We start from the raw sequence: 15,247 nt of genomic DNA on the forward strand, positions 1-15,247 counted from the left end.
TATTCCGCGAAGAGAAGGGAGACTGATGTCTGAACTTCTTCAGACAAGCAGTCACTAAACTATGTCTCCTTTGGGGGACTTGATGAAAGAAATGAGAAAATGAGTTAGACTAATCAGCCCAGTTGGACGGCATGAGAAAAGGGTGACAGATATTTAGTCTTTCATAGGTCTGTCTCAGAAAAACACCCTAAGTGGGGCATGGTGGCTCAGGCCTGTAATACCAGCACTTTGAGAAGTTGAGGCAGGAGGATCGCTTGAGCTCAGGAGTTCGAGACCAGCCTGGGCAAGAGTGATACCTAGTCTCTACAAATAGCTAAAAAAAAAAAAAAAAAATTAGCCAGTTATCATGGTGTATGGTTGTAGTCCCAGACACTCTGGAGGCTGAGGTGGGAGGATCACTTGAGCCCAGGAGATAGAGGCTGCAGTAAGCTGTGATCACACCACTGCACTCCAGCTTGGGCAACAGAGCGAGACCCTGTCTCAAAAACAAATGAGAAAAACAAAAAAGTAAAAAAAAGAAAAAGAAAAATGCCCCAGCCAGAAAACCACACCATCTTTTTTTCTGCTTGTTTTTCTTTACCCTACCCAAGAACTCAATACCCATCTCTACTCTGCCTAGAGTGAGGTCTCATCAGGGTGAACAGTTCTAACCCCAGATCAGCCACTAAATCATGAATTCTCTCCAAATTTTAGGCAAGATGGTGCCTCTCACGCTGCCTCAGTTTTCCTTCTATAAAACGGGGGGTTTGAGGCTGGTTGCAGTGGCTCACTCCTGTAATACTGGGACTTTGGGAAGCTAAGGCAAGAGGATTGCTTGAGGCCAGGAGTTTGAGACCAGCCTGGCCAACATAGTGAGACTCTGTCCCTATAAAAAAACAAAACAAAACAACACAAAACAAAGAATGGGGAGTTTGGGCTGGATGGTCTTGAGGGTCCCTATCAGTGCTACCAAAATCCTAAGATTCTACGTTGAATGAGTGTAATCAAAATGACTTGAGAACGGACTCATTCTTCAGGCCAACTTGCAAACACCAAAATATGGAAGATAATGTAAACATGGCAATAGGACAGCAGATCTCTCTGTCTTTCTCTCTCTCTTGCTCGCTGTGTGTGTGTATGTGTGTTCTGTGAATGGTTTCTCTTCATGTACAATGGGGAGAGAGGTGGAAAGCTGTCAATCCATGAGCATATATGTTCAAGAATTATTTTTCATTTGTTCAAATAAATACATGAATAGTAAAACCATTGCTTGGTTACTCCCCACTGGGGGTTACCATTTTTTTGTTGTTGGTGGTGTTAATAAGAAATTAATAAAGGTTAATTTTAAATACATAAATCTTACAATTGAAGATCACTTGAAAAATCCACAGACGTATAGAATCCAATGAGTAACATTAACAAGTACACTCTCTTCATTTACATCTAAAACTGACTAATCACCCACAGGATATTCTGTTGGATAAATAAATGAATAAATCAACAGCATTGCATCAACTTCTGCAGGGGAGAGGGTGTGCATGTAACCGTTGATTTTAGTCAGATAATCAATGAAAGCGTATCACTTACCAGCTGATCTGAATTCAACTATTGTTTTCAAAACTATCTATTAGACTGGGCTAACCCCTTTCCCAGACAGATCTGGGTGAAAAGATGCAACATATATACAAGACACATGCATATACACATTGCAACATAAACTCCACTTTAGACAGCTCCATGAAAACCCAAGAACTTCAGCTTGAGGTCGGCAGAGCCCACCTCAGATCTGAAGGATATACGGAGCCCTTTGACTCTTCTGCTGTTATAGAAAACCAAGAATAAACAGGGGCTTCGGTGCTGCTAGTGTCAGGGTCAGTCTCACACCTTTATTTATATGTAATATTTGTGCAGTACAGATATTTGAAAATTTGTGCAGTTCTGGTATTTCACCCAGACCGTTTTACCCAAGGCCACATAATAATGGGCCTCAAATGTAGAAATACCAGAGTGGTCCCAATAAAAAGACTCTGACTACACAAGGATTACAAGTTTGCTACATGTAAAGGTATTTGCTCTGCAGGAAAAAGAAATGTTTAAATAAGAAAAAGGAAAAAGAAAGAAGACAAAAAAAATCTTTTTTTGGTTGGGTACATTTTGGCAGGGTGGGCGCAAGTGGATGTGACATTCTGAAGAGAAAGAAAACATCCAGAAAGAAAATGAAAATGAAAAACAAGTGACTAATGCACTCCACAGGGTAAAACACATTTTTAATGCAAACATAGGAGGAGCATGAGAGCTCTTTGGAAATAAGAGACCAGCCAGCTAGTCAGTTCATTAGCTCTTAGAAGGCCAGACTTAGCAGCCAGTCTACAAGGAGCAGCACAGCTTTGAGATCAATGTTGTTATAGCAATACAATTTTTAAAAGGAAAGAAAAATAAAAGAAAAGAAAACCAAATCAGTTCATGAAATTTTGAGCAAAAAATTTAATAGAATATTTTTAAAATTTAATTTCCTGATAAAATATATAGTATTCTTTCAGGGTACTTTTTTTTTTTTTTTTTTTTTTTTTTTTTTTTTTTTTTACTATATTGAATGCTTTTCCTAAAATCAAATATGTATTTTCTATTTGCTGAGAATTTTCCCTAAGAGAATCTTTCCCTCCAAATCTATGTGTTTTCACATAAATTAGATTCAACCTTCTTATTTGTTTTTGCAGAAATTGCTATAATTTTTTTTTTTTTCTGAAAGAAGATCCTTCCCCAAAGTTGTATATTTTTATTCAGGATATTTTTGAATAATTACTACTTTTTCAAGGATTTTGTGATTATGGAGTAATTAAGATTTTAAAAAGTTAACCATAGTTATGACTCAGAAAACCCTTAATCCAATTATTAGGGTGAAGGATGCATTGACCTTTTCCCCTTTCAATCTTGTTCCTAGTTTGGAAAAAAAGAAATATTTTTCAGAGAGTATTAATTTGTATATTTATCCAAATATGGTAGCAAATTTAACAGCAGTGAAATTTTAAATAAGCTTGATATCGATTAGAAATATTTCCTATGTATAAATTTTGGTTTATGCATGTGTTTTTCTGCAAGAACAGAGTGGCACAGAAATTCATGTGATATTTATACTGTATGTTTTAAACTTATGTCAAATAGTCCTCTAAATTTAATTTCCCATAGCCAGATTTTTTCTTTCCTTTTTCTTTTTATATTTTAATTATTTTTCCTTTAATTGTCCTGGATTTTTTTTTCTTTGTTGCTCAGTAGCAATACCTTTTAATCACAAAATCATCAGTAAATAATGATGGTTACAGTAACATTAAAGGTTATAATTATATTTCTTACTGTTTTTCTTCTAAAGCTCTCAAGGTAGTTTACGAAGATAAAATCAGTTCTTTCTCTTTTCACAGGATTTAGAAGCTTGAGAATTGCATTTTTTTTTTTTTTTTATGTGATACTGATGCTAAATCATTCTAGTTGGGATTTCCCTATACTTAAGGCTGGAGATGAAAATTTTACTTAAAGGTATTTTGATTTAGCATTGTCAGACACAGATACTTGCACAGTTCCATAATCAATCTTTTTAAGGAGGGAAAAAAACGTTCTGAGTTTTAGTTCAGATTTGATGGTAACCTATTTTTGATTAAAAGACTATCCCATGTCAAAAAAATATTGTCAATATTTAGTTTATTTATGTGGCAGACAGACTCCACTTTGATTTGAAATGAAACTTAGAGGAAATCATATTCTAGTGCCCTGGTCAGCCTGAGCCAATTGAGACTGTTCTAACATTAGGGTGGCTTCAGATACAAATGGCTTTACCTTCCAGGTGAGAAAGTTGGCCTAGGGTCTTTGCTTGTGAGTATATGTGCCTGTGTGTGCATGTGCACATGTGTGTGCAAATATGCAAACAAAAGAAAGACCTTGAAATTAACAGTATGCAGACGAATGTTGAGCATACAATTTCGGGATGTTCATGACATCGCTAAGCTAAGAAGTTGGAATAAGCTCCCCATGTCTCTCTGTCCCCTGTCCTCTCCAAGTTACTTCCTAGCTGGTAACATACTTCTCCCTCAATCAGTGAGGATCTTTTGAGAACACAGCCTCCCTCCTCTCTTCTCAGTAAACGTATCTTAGCCTCTAAGAGTGTGTGACATCAAAAAAGGATCCTGATCCCCTTTAAGAGAAAAAAAAATTAGCAGGCATCAACTTCCCTTCCAGACTACCATAAAACCTCCATTAAAAAAAAATGGCTCTATAAGCCGTATTTTACCCATAAGTTTGCATATTAACAGTCAACAGGAAGGATGGAAAAAGACCCATGTATTCAAAAAGATTATACCCCAGGTTGTGCCTGTCGGCTCAGAAAAATGGCAGGGAAAAGGAAGTATGCAATAGTACAATAAATTTCATCCTTGTAATCACTTCACGTCTCAGCTTCTCTTCCATGCTCACATAATATATTTAAACACAACAGGTGGGTGGTCACAATGCAAGGTATGAGAAACAATGAAGTATTTGAAAAAATATTCAGTGAAATTTTTGGAAAAAAATAATTTGGAGTAACTCTGGGACTCAGGTTTTTATGCTGGTTTTTTTTATTTTTAATATTTGATGGTGTGAATTTGAATTACTTCTGAAAATTTCCATAAACTTTATTAATTCTCAAGTAAATGTCAGAATCTACTACTTTAATTTATTATAGGCCTTCCTGCATTAAAAAAACACACACACAAAATTTTGCCAAAAAGCAAAGCAGTAAATAAATAACAGTCACTATTTAATGTCATGTATAATCCCTTCATAAGTATAAATATTATAAATAAAACAACCTGTTTTGATACATTATATTAAGATCTATACATTTTATAATCTATGAGCACATATAGAAAGAAAAAATTGAGATGAAATCAACCTAGTGTTAAAACATAAGCTCTTAAAAATAAAATTAGTTTAAAAATGCTCTCAGTTTAAAATCGTACCTGGAAAAATATTTTAACTGAAAACTGTATTTCTAACAAAAATATTAACTCAAAAAAATTCTTATTTTCAAATTAAGGAATGAATTTATGAAGAGCAGAAGAAAGTGGTGCACCTCCCCTAAATAAACATATTAATGAATTACCATAAAACTCCCTGTGGAAAGTCATATTTTCTTTGTGTCATATGAAAGTTAATGTTTTATAGTCATAAATAAAATACCTTCTTAGATAGTTGAGCTCTAGTTAAATGATGATCTTTACTGGAATAAATTATCTTTAGTGTTTACAAGTTAAGTATACAGAAAACAAATACAAAAAAAAAGAAACACAAAATTTCATCTTAAATCTCAGATTAGCTGAGAGGTAGCTCACAAAGAAACAAGATTTTAAATTATAAAATGAAAATAAAACTATACAGTTTATTTTAACAGGTTTTCCTTCTTTTAAAAAGATTTTCCTTTCAGAATTCTAAAGCATCACTAAAAAATAAACTCAAAAGCTAATAGCTAATCCTCAAAAAAGCAATAAGCTTGCATTCGTATTTTTAAAATCTCATTTGTTTGTTATTTAAAGTGATAGCCACTGTTTTCATGATTGCTTCATATTTAAATACAGAGATTTCTTGTGTAAAACTATGTAAGACAGGTTTTTTCAAGAGAAACTTCCTAAAGGATAACTTTGAGAGGAAAATATCTACAATTTAGAGTTTTACAAGCCTGCAAATATATGAAAACACTAGATTAGACATCTATTTATATTACGGCCTAAAATGTTTGCTTAAATGTTTGTTTTATAAACAACACTGAGCAAATTTTAATTCAGTATGCTGTCAATAAAAATCTATTTCTTTAATAATTTGTATTATAAATGACAGTTTCTGTATTTCATTACCCTATTTATTAAAAAAATTTTTTTAATTAGGCATAAGAGAATTAGCTGAGGGAAAACTGTTTTCCTCCTTTATTTAAATATTATTTCATTTAAACATGGTGTTGAGGTTCAGAGCTGGTAGAAATCTGAAAGATAGTTTGGAGGGCTATATCTAATTCACTCTTGGTTTGAGATTAATTGATAAGCTATCAAATTACTTACTGACCCTTCATCAGCTGAGAAGTACAGAATTTTCCTGATAATTTCATTTAGGTTCATAGAACCCCCACCTGTAGCAAGCATGTTTTCTGTCCTCTTTTTCTTATGCTTTGCCCAGTGCTCTTGGCCACAAATTCAAATTTAAAAAAAAAAAAAAATCGAGCTGGATGCAGTGGCCTGTAATCCCAGCACTTTGGGAGGCCGAGGTGGGCGGATCACAAGGTCAGGAGATTGAGACCATCCTGGCTAACATGGTGAAACCTCGTCTGTACTAAAAATACAAAAAATTAGCCGGACGTGGTGGCATGTGCCTGTAGTCCCAGCTACTCTGGAGGCTAAGGCAGGAGAACTACTTGAACCTGGGAGGCGGAGGTTGCAGTGGGCTGAGATTGCACCACTGTTCTCCGGCTTGGGCAACAGAGTGAGACTCTGTCTCAAAAGAAAAAAAAAAAAAATCACTCACTCCACCACAAAATAAATGGTAAAATTATTTCTTGTCTTGATTTTTTTTCCCCTAAACTTAAAATCTGGGCCTTAAAGATGAGTTGACCCTGGGGATCATGGCTCCTCTACCGGGTTAATGTTAATGATTTGCCAGTTGAGGTATTAAAAGTTCAAGGTGCAATGTCCTTGCAATTTAACTGACCAGAGTCTACTACTTAGAAGCCAGGAACCCCTGAGCGAACTCCCCTTATGCAGTCGTTATTGGTTCAGCTCCAGACTCAGCCCCAGCCCAATTCACAACATCTGGAAAATCTTGGTAAGATTGGGACACTTGTGAAATTCCAAGAGTTTATTTAGACTCTTCTCTTATCTCATGACTCCTAGTCATTTTACATTCACTTTTCTGCTTCCTTATTCAAGGTTCAACTTCTCCAGCAACTGTTGGACTATATTTAGACCTGGATCTGCAGGAACTTGTCTTAACAATAATAACAGTTCATCTTGCTTGAGTACATACTATATGTCTGATGCACTGGAACGTGTATTTACTGACAGCTCATTTCATCTTCTCAACGATCTTATGATCAGCTACTTTTAATATCCCCATTTTACAGATGAGGAAACTGGCTCAGAGTTGCTCAAGGGCATGCAGCTGATAACTTGCTCAAGGGCATGCAGCTGATAAGGGCAGAACTAGGCAAAAAACCTAAATCTCAATGGTCTTCAAAACCCATTGTTCTTGACCAACAGGTTTCACTGCTTCCTTCCAATACTGCCTTCATCATCCTGCCCTTAAACAGTTAAAAGGAGAGATAGCAAGACCACTATCTAGGCCATGTTTGATGTATCCCTGAACCTTTTATTAGAATTTTTTTTTAAAAGACAGAAAAAAGGAAAAGTCACCAAGTGGAAGCAATGCATAGGCTGTGGGTTTAAATGTGGGAAAGTGGAAATGTAGAAAGGTCCATGAGGAAGGCTCCAATTTCTATGAAAACTGAATAAAATAAAGAGATAATAAACAAAAACAAAAATAGTTTTTGCTTCTCTTTGGAATGGCCTCAGATGTGTTCAACAGGTTCAGGGGACAAATGGTGGCCCTGGTGTTTTCTCCTAGCATTACCCAGAAAATGTAGGGACCATATCACATTCTTCCTATAATCAGCCCTGCAGTTTGCAGCCAAGACTTAAAAATAAATGCCTGATAGGACAAGTTCAGTGGATCAAAAGGAGGAGAACAAAGATTTTGAGGCAGGGGGCATTTTAAGAGGAGACAAAAAGATTTATAAGATGCTGAAAGTAAAGTCAGAAGAAGGAAAGAATGAAGATTAAATATGCAGGAAAAGGAAAGAGAAAACATTTATGACAGTGAATATTGTTACATATTCTTGCCCTTCTATTTTTCCTTTTTTCTTTCCTTGTTGGAAATTTCCTAAACATTGAAAATTTAGGACTAGATATATGCTGAAAATAAAAGTATCCTAGGTGAATCGCTTTTTCTCCCCAATCAAAATAATAATAATAATTATTATTATTATAAATAAAGGCAAAAAGAGTGATTTGCAAAAACAATTGTAATTAAATTCAATTGATTTTAAAAGGAACGTGAAAACAAGGAATTAAAAGGAGAATGAAACAAGAAAGAGATAATCTTCATGTAGGGACACATAAAGTAGAGAAAAAGATTTTTCTATCAACCCTTCTGATTTGCTCCCAGCGGGTAATCCTGGGCACTGGCAGGCTATGGAGCAAATGGACAGATGCTTCCAGAAAAGATTATCTTTTATCTGTCACTCTAGGAATAGCTCTGGTCCTATAGCTGCTGATGCTATGATTTAAGCCTTGTATGACATTGCTATGTTTGTCAGACAGGAAAGAAAACACCATAATAATAATAATAGCTAACATTTGTTGAACACTGACTAGGCTCTTTACACATGTATAATCTCATTTAATCCTCACCAAAGCCTTACGGTGAAGGGCGTTATCATTATCCCCATTTTACAAATGAGGAAATTGAGAAGATGAAAAGTTTATATTTTGATGGATTTTCCTGTACTTTAGCCTCAGCAGCAGCAACTTGTTGCTTTCTTCCCACACTTCATCCTGTCCTCCCACAACCTAACACAAAGATTTTACAAGTTCAGATTCCTATCTGGCTCTTTCAAAGATGGATCACTTCACTTCTAGGGTCCTCTCCTAGCAGTGACTTCCACTGGCTGTTTACCTGGGAGTGCTGAATAAGAGCATCTAACTCCCCACCTAAAGTCCAGTTTGTGTTAGTAGCTGATCAGTCCTAAAGTCAGTAAATGCCCCTTGCCCTAAATGAAAAAGTTCTGGTCTTCCTCAATGCAAGTAAGAATTCTGAGGATGCTGAAAGCAGGGAAGAAAAATGCTCAGAAAGAGTGGGAACTAAGGTGAAACCTTTGCACACAGACCTATCTATGTCTGTTTTGAGCCTTTCAGCCTCCCAATTTCTCCTTCACTGAAGATCTCAACAGAACTGCCTGCTATAGAGCCCCTTGCTGCACTACGTGGAAGCAGCCAGTCTACCAACCCAACAGGGCCAGAAGTGGACGGGTCTTTCCTTCTCAATGAATCCCTGACCTGTCCAGCTATGATTGTGCCTGGTAGTCAAAAGCACCAGAGGAAATCCATCTTTGCCATGAGCCCTGGCACTGTGATCTTATACTGTCCAGCTCCAACATAAACCTCCGTTCCCTCCATGGAACCATCGACTTTACCAAGAATACTTAGCCTAAAAGATGGATTACCTCTTTGAAATTCCGCAGGACCAGGCTGAGATTAGTCATCAAAACTTCTCATCTGTTTCTGTCCTCAGCTCCACGTCTGCCTTGCCTCTCAGTTACGAGCTGCTGTTCAGCATTTATTCTAGCCACTTGCAGTATTAACTAAGTTCCAAATATTTATTCTCCAAAAATGGAAGGCCAAAATCACAATAAAAATGCAACAAAGTACTACTGGGGGGGAAAAAAAAAAGAACAACTAAAAACCAAGATTTGACTATGTAACCTAAACTCAAACCTTCATATTGTAAAATGTAGGCCTTAGACACTTGATGAAAAAAACTTTAACTTGGGGTCCATGGAACCTAGGGATGTCCTGAGCTCCCTGAAATTGTTTATAAAATGTCTGGTTTTTGTTTTTTTTTTTTTCCTTTTTGCTGGGGACAAGGTCCATAGCTTTCAACAGATTATCAAAGGAAGAATAATTTATTTATATCTCCAATGTCTAGAATAAGACCCGATACGTAGTACAGAAGCTCAATAAACATTTGTTGAATAAACATTCAACATTTGTTGAATTAATGCATGAATGGAAGGGGTCTGACCCCCAAAGCACCTAATTTTATAGATGGAGATATTGAGGCCTAGAGAGGATAAAATTGCTTCTTTAAGTTCATAAACGTGAGTAGTTAGGACTGGATAGAATTTGCTCTTTTAATTCTTTCCACTGCTTGTCAGCCTTGTTTTGCTTTTTAACCTATTTGTATCTTTCACCCCATCTCATTTTTCTTCCTCCCAGTCTGTTGCTTTTTAAGCAGAGAAATGAATCTTATTTCCTAGTTAGAAGTTGTCAGAAAGCGCGGGGAGGTAGGGGGAGCAAACAGCAGGGAGAGACTGTGAAAAAGGCCACCAGAATAATTTATTTGTGATAGCACACACACCATGACTACTATTCTCATGTTCTGAAGACATGATTAATATGGGCTCGAAGTGGCTGATATTGGTAGAAATATGTAAAGCTGAAATAGTGGAGTTCAATCCAGGGTTTGGCAGTAAATCATGAGCTTAAAACTGACCAGGCCAAGCAGCTGTCCTACAAGCAGGTGATCTGCAGCATTCTAAAAAAGTATCTTGGGGACAAGGATCAAACAGATCTTCACTTCATTTGAAACCTCCTTATGAGGGCCTTCTTGCTTATAAAGGAGATCCTGGGTCAAACTACCTTCTTAACAGCTCTCAGTCAAACCCCACAAGACAAGAAGGATGAGAATCAACTGCCACCCAGAGGAGAGAAATAAGAGACAGGGACCCATGCCTTACGGAGCTGCTTCATGCTAGCAAATGTTTTGAAAAAGACCAATACTGGGATTCTATGACACAGCAACTTTCTTGTGCTGATGCCTTCCTCAGCAGACCAAGGCAACATGGATGCTCTGAGGTCTAGGCCATGTCAGAGACAAGAGATGACAGCCATACCTAACCTTCTAATGATGCCCCCAGAATGCTAATTGCAAGCAGAAGAAACTTTCTTTAAACTCTTTTTTGAACCCTGGCATTCTAAATGCCAGTCATTTTCAAAGGGAATCTGTTCTGTTGTCCTGGATTATGTTTACGGATTATCTATATGATTTGGTAGTAATAGGAAATGCTTAGTGGGAAAAAAAATACCCAGAGAACACAATAAACAACCTGGGGTTGAGCCCCAGCTGTGTGACCTTGGTAAAATCACTTAACCTCTCTGAACCTGTTTGATTTATAAAATGAAGAGATTAGTCTCTCTCTGAATATACTCTACAGTTCTTTCCAGCTTTGGCATGCTACATATTCTATCTAAATTTGAGGTTTAGTCTATCCATGGATTTTTTCAAACGTAATTTAGAAGAGATTACCTTTCAGGCAAGAAAATCACCCCCCATCATATTATTTTCTTAGATTTCCTCCCAGTGCAATTGAACTATCAGTTAAGGAGGGAGAAGGAAGACGTGAAACTCTTGGAATTAACAACTATTGCCCAAAGACAGATGCTGCAAACTTCAGGTCCTCATATTCAAAAGGGGAAGTTAAAAGAAGTTAGGCTCATTTAACAGTTTGATGGCCTCATCCACACTTTACATGCTGGGAAGTATAGATGATTCCAGTCAATTTACTTGTTATTTAAGTTCTACTTTTAAAATGTAAAAATTTCCAACAATCCGTGTAGCAGACATTTAATTAATATAGAAAATAGATCTATTGTATAATGATCTGAAGATCTTCCATGTAATGTGCTTCTATTCTGCCATAGCCTCGAGTTTCCCTCTAAAAATTTCTGGCAGCTTCCCACATTTGGCTCACATGACCTCCAAGGATTAGGCAGGTAGCTTGGTTTCTCCTTTCCTCACAAATCTAACAGCCCTGGGGTTTCAAAATTCTCTGCCAAGCTCTGAACTGAAATCCCCAATAAGAATCACAGTATGACTTTGAAGCTCAGAAAGGCAGTTAAACAAAAGCTCTATAGCAAGAGATTTTGCTGGTTAATAGGAAAAGTAAATGCATTTAGATTTTAATGCCTTACCCTTCAAAAAAAATATCCAGAGCCTAAAACTTCTCCCATGCATCCTAGGCTGAACTCCAGTTAAGGAGACGTAACAACGTTTGGTATCCTCAGAGAAACTTGGCATGGCAAATGACCCTTCAACTCTGCCCATCCCCTGGGCCCCTGAGAGGCCCGAGATGGTCCAGGAAGTGGAGGTGAAGAAGGAACAGTGGGCCCCTTGAATAGGGCCTACACCCCTCAGTACTGGGGGTTTGGAAGCTTCTAAACACACAGGCCCAAGTCCTGTTTAGAGGATAGGACAGGAAGTCCTATGCAGTCCTATGCCTCATGCGGTAGGTACTGTGCCCTTTCATGTAACCTCTGTGATGGGTGCCTTCCTTTGCCAAGGACTAAGCCTTTGAGGACAGTCTCCAAGCACTGGATCTGTGGCTTCCCTGTATCTCATCATCAAGTGGGAAGTATGTGTGGAGGCCCCTTGGGTCTGCTCAGGCGAAGAAACCATGCGCTGACATCTTGGTACTCACCTGGGACTTCTAAGTTCATTCATCCAAGCTCTTCATCACCTGTGGCCTTTCAGAACTCCTCCTTCAGTGGCCTTCCCTCATGCAGACCTCTGGGTGTCAGGACAGGTCTGACCACCTGAAAAGGTCAAAAGATGGGCAGGGTTACTCTGCTGGCTCAGAAGGAGATGGGAGTGATTGGTGGCTGGGGCATTTCACAGGAAATCAAGGAGTGGGAAGGCTGAAGGAAAGGAAAAGGGTAGGGGGCACATCTAATAGCTACCAAGGCATGGTTGCTGATGCAAGAGCAGTCTTTCAAAGATGCCCACAAAGCCTTCCAGTTTGAAAAGTCCCCAGGACAGAGAAGACGGCCCTGGTCTGAGATCATAGCAAGCCTTCCCAGCACATCTGAATCGACCCACGCTTCTGCCTTTGCCTCCAACGTGAGACAGGCAAGGCAGAAGGACTGAAAGCAACCACAGGTCCGGGAAAGAGGATAGAAGAGACAAGAGGGCCGACAAAGGGAGGAAATCTGGCTCCAGACTCCAGGAGCGGAGAAGAGGCGGGAGAGCAGATCACCTGGGGTGTGGTCAGAATGGGCCTGAGAAAGACCACCTGTGAAACTGCCTTGCCTGGCCCAGCCACCTGCCTCTCCCCACTGGGGGCAGGTGACCTTGAGGGGACTCTGTGGCCCCTGAAACCCTTCCATAGCTCCAGAGATAACCCCTGGTCTTGATTTTTACCACAGGCAAAGGTTAAGCTTGTTGGCTGGGCCCAGGGGACGAAGTTTCCCCAGCTGCCTCCCGAACACTTCTCACACCCCCGGAAGGAGTAGCCTGGGGTGAGGAGGGGTCCCGAGGTGCTGCTCCCTCTCCTATAGGGCCTCCAGAGGTTGGCATCACATGCAAGTGCCTGGAAGTTTCCATCAGGCCCCTGGCTCAAAAGGCGAGGTAGCTTTATAAAGTGGGATGTGCATCGGCAGTTTGAGGGTTCATAAAGGCAACCCCCCCCACTTTGCCCTCCTTCCTTAGCAAAGACAAAATGGGTAGAGAGGGAGAGCTCAGCTCCCACTGGGCTCGGACTGACATAACCGCCCAAAGGAGGGAAGGAAAGACACCAAAAGCCACAAAAAGCCACCTATTTTCACTTATTGTGAAGGGAAGGGGGAAGGGGTCCCTTCCTTTGATCCCACCCAGAATGAGAGACCCCTTTCCGCAAGCTCGCAGCCCCGATCAAAAGTCAGCAGCCTCAGCCCCAGGCGTGCAGCCGCCCCAAGCAGCAGCTGCAGCAGCAGGAGCTTCTCCAAGGCAGCAACAGTTGTCTGGCTGAGGCGAGGCGAGGCGAGGACTCGCTCCGGTGCCGCACGACGCCGGGTTCGGCCATTGCTCCTTGGGCCCTGGAGCCCTAAACTCACACTTAGCCTCGGAGGGAGAAGTGAGGGGGCTAGGGTCGCAATAACCCTGAGCCGCCTGCGCTGCTGTGGCTCAACCTCTTCTGTGCAAGTTCACTTCTCTTGGGCCACCTCTCTCCCAAATCTGGTGAAGGTTCAGGCTTTGGGAGAGAAGAGGGCTTTCTGGCTGGGAAGAGGAGGGGTATGTAAGAAGCAAAAGACAAAAGAGGAGCTGAAGGGACACAGGGTGAAGCTATTTTTAATCTAACGTGGTTCTTATGCCTCTCCCTCCGCAAAGCTATCGCTCCACAGACGGCCCCAGGTGAGAGGCAGGGAGGAAAATCCCCGGAGCTTTTGCTTTTTCCTCCATCTCCTTTGCAGATCTTAGGAACCTTTTTACTCTTTTAGGAAACGCATTCAGGGAGGGAAAATTTCCTTTATCTGGGGAGGAAAGCTCTGATTTAGCCTTAGAGTTTGGAGTGCTCGCCTTCTGTGCCTTCTCAGAGTCTTAGCTACAAAAGATTGACTCTGTCCAGCACTCTCGGACTCTGCAGCCCTTCCTAATTCTGGAGAGGGTAGAGTCCGGGTGTTTAACCAGCGGACAGGGTAATGACGGTGGGCGTTTAGTTTGTTGGAAGAACGGTGGTTGCGATACGGGGGAAATTCAGGCCCTCCCCGAAAACGTGAAGGTTTGCAGCCCTCGGGTCTTGAACTCTGGTGTCTCTAGACCCGTCTTCTACCCGTTTCCGTCCCTGTGGGCACTCATGTGTGTATGTGTGTCCTTCTGGCCCAGTCCCTAAGGGCAAGGGCGTCTAGCAGTGTTCCTAGCAGGCTAAGGACGCGGGGAGCAGAATGTAGTGAAGGCCTGATTTGTGCCACTTGCGACCGAAGTGGTCAGGACTGCAATGAGTGGAGGGGGAGGAGGGGGACTCATAGACTCTTCCCTCCTGCAGCTTTGTCCCCCTCCCCAGGACCGGCTCCTGGAGAGGCCGGGATGGGGCTACTGCTGCTGCTGCTGCTTTTCTGCTCCTGCTAAGCGTCTGAGTCGGGCACAACCGCATCTCTCCAAAGCTCCTTCTCTGCGGGGGCTTCCCCAGTTCTCGCCTGTTTTACCCCCTTCCGTGCTACTTAGTTTTGAAAAAGAGGAGAAGGGGGAGACCCGAGGCTGCAAAACGCCCCAAATTAGGTTGGAAGTAGGCGCGGGAGGAAGAGACTCCGGGGATCGGGCGGTGCCTGTGTGTTTTCCCTCTTTTTCGGAGCTTCCCAATTCACGGCGGCTCGCCTCACCTCCGGGTCCCCCGCACCAGGACAGAAGATACTAAGGGCCTCTAGTCCCTCCCTGAAGGGCTTCCCGACCCCCATATTGCAGAATCGGATCATTAGGGTCAAAAACGACCACAAAATGTTCTAAACTGATTCATATTCCAGGTTCTGACTTGGCCCTACGCTCCGATCCTTTTTTTTTTTTTTTTTTTTTTTGCATTGAGTGAAGGGTTATTCGTGGTGTGGGCGGGGGCTGGGGGGAAGACACAACTTCTGTAAACTTTTATTGCATTTTAGCTTCTTCTCACTTCTCC

General features: G+C 40.6%; 1 protein-coding gene across 5 annotated transcripts in view; it reads right to left on the reverse strand.

The window, feature by feature from the left end:
- The window catches only part of HSD17B12 (hydroxysteroid 17-beta dehydrogenase 12), a 278,867-nt gene that overhangs the window by 238,514 nt on the left and 25,106 nt on the right, over positions 1 to 15,247 (reverse strand). For all 5 annotated transcript variants that reach the window (XM_074013910.1, XM_074013912.1, XM_074013909.1 and 2 more), the window contains one exon: positions 12,305 to 12,419. The gene's annotated coding sequence lies outside the window, so the exon portion shown is untranslated. The remainder of the gene's footprint in view (positions 1 to 12,304; positions 12,420 to 15,247) is intronic.

The sequence above is a fragment of the Macaca fascicularis genome, chromosome 14 (genome assembly GCF_037993035.2).
Source record: "Macaca fascicularis isolate 582-1 chromosome 14, T2T-MFA8v1.1".
Taxonomy (NCBI): Eukaryota; Metazoa; Chordata; class Mammalia; order Primates; family Cercopithecidae; genus Macaca; species Macaca fascicularis.